Source organism: Pteropus vampyrus, unplaced genomic scaffold (genome assembly GCF_000151845.1).
Source record: "Pteropus vampyrus isolate Shadow unplaced genomic scaffold, Pvam_2.0 Scaffold361, whole genome shotgun sequence".
In the NCBI taxonomy this organism is placed as follows: domain Eukaryota; kingdom Metazoa; phylum Chordata; class Mammalia; order Chiroptera; family Pteropodidae; genus Pteropus; species Pteropus vampyrus.
In genome coordinates this window covers 778,265-780,315 of record NW_011889142.1, presented here as the reverse complement: position 1 = coordinate 780,315, position 2,051 = coordinate 778,265, and positions in this window count along the sequence as shown.

The window sequence follows — 2,051 nt, the reverse complement described above, 5'->3', positions numbered from 1 at the left end:
GGGAGCCTAGCTGGGGAGCCTGGTGTGGGGCCGGGACCCTCTCATTCCTCTGGGGCCTTCCACAGCCAAGATAGCCCTCCTGATTTTCAGTCTCAACATGGCTGCTTCTGTATGTCCTTTTAGGAGTTCTGTTCAGCTTGACTTAAGATGGTTCTCCAGGTCGATTGTTCTGTAATTTCAGTATAATTCTGATGTGGTCATTCGAGGCGGCAAGCACAGCCTTTACTCACTCCATCTTACACTGGGTCCTCCCTTGATAGCTTTTTAAATTTGACTGACTTTATTTTCCATGTTCTGTATCCCTATGTTGGGTTTGTTTCTTTCTCCCCTAAAATGGCTGCCTTTACCAGTTTGGGGGAGGCAGCTGCGATTCAGGGAAAGAGGCTTTGGATTTATATAATTTTTATTGTAGGCCTGGTTTTATGCTTTCTGCCTGCCATTTCCCTCTAGACAATCTTATGGTCTAGACAAACTCTTGGTTTCTTTTGGAAAACAGGAATAATTAGACCTAGCAGAATTGTTAGGATTAAGGTAACGTGAAAAGGCTGGGAAGAAGATACCATGTCACAGTATTTTTGTCCCAGTGAAGTGCAATTTCACAATTACTGCTTTCTGATAGGTAAAAGGTTAATCCAGTTCTTTTGCCAGGATTGTCTACAGCTGCTTGCATTAAACATGTTGACCATTCAAAACTCCACCAAGATAGAAGTAGTGGGTCCTTTCTCAGTTCTTTTTACTTAGGGGCACTCTTCATATTCTTTGTATACCTATCATGTGCATGCCCTCTGCCATGGCTACACAGCATGTGATGCCTAACTTCTAAGGTGGAACTGTTTATTAATTCGTTCTTTCATTTATTCAATCAATATTTAGTAAGCACTTAATATGTGCCAGGTACAGCATTAAGCATTTTTCTTACATTTTTTTGCTTCTCTAAAGCCTATGTCCTTAACTACTATGCTATTCTGATATCATATACTTCTTATCAGTATACACATACACACATTTCTATATTGTGTATACACACACACACACACGCGCGCGCACACACAATACAGTGTATTAAATAGCAAACTTTATTTTCTGAATCAACTTTGCATTCTGCTTTTGGTGTGTGCTTTTTTAAAAATGGGTTTTAAGCAATTTGGACTAGAAATAATTTTTTTGGTAGAAGGTAGACAGCAGGAATGAAGCCAGTCAACAAACAGAACTCTGGGTTAGCTGGGAGTCCAGTTATCATTTCTCTTGTCTGAGAAAACATCCTGAAATACTCGTCGTTTGATGAGAGTTTTCACAAGTGAAAGATGGGCATAGATGATCAGAATGGAAGGCAGAAGGAGATCCAAGGAGATCTCCAAATGCATCCAATAGGGAAATCTCTCATGATTAGTGAATTTTCAATGAACTAAGATGCAGTGTACATAATGGGGGCTAAACAGCAAGAGTGATGAATTATAAAGAAGGGCTTGGTACCTTTAGATGTTGGAGAAAATTTCAGGGACCTTTCTCATTATTTGAAATGACTAGAGAAGGGGAAAATTCAAATAAATGAAACTTTCAACTGAATATTTGAAGAAAAACTCATCTGTAATCTGAGCCACATTTCTCATGGTATCTCTAACATTAGTCTGAATCTCTGTAAGAGCTTAATGAGTAATCAATTTTAATGCTATATAATCCTTTTTTTCTTTTATTAATTAATTTTTTTGATTCTGTGATTTTCTTTTTTTAATTAATTTATTTTTTATGGTGACATCCGTTAACGAAATCTGATAAGTTTCAGCTGTACATTTTAACAGTAAGGCATATATATATTTACATTGTGTGTTCACCTCCCGTAGTTAGATTTCTTTCTGTCCACATATTTGACACCCTTCGCCCCGTCTACCTCCCTTCTCCCCTCTCCCCTCTGGTAACCACTAGTCTATTGTCCATGTCCACGAGTCCTGTTCGTTTGTTGCTTTTAGGTTTATATCCGACATATAAGTAATAACGTGATTTTCAACTTTTTCAGTCTGGCTTATTTTGCTTAACATGATTATCTCGAGGTC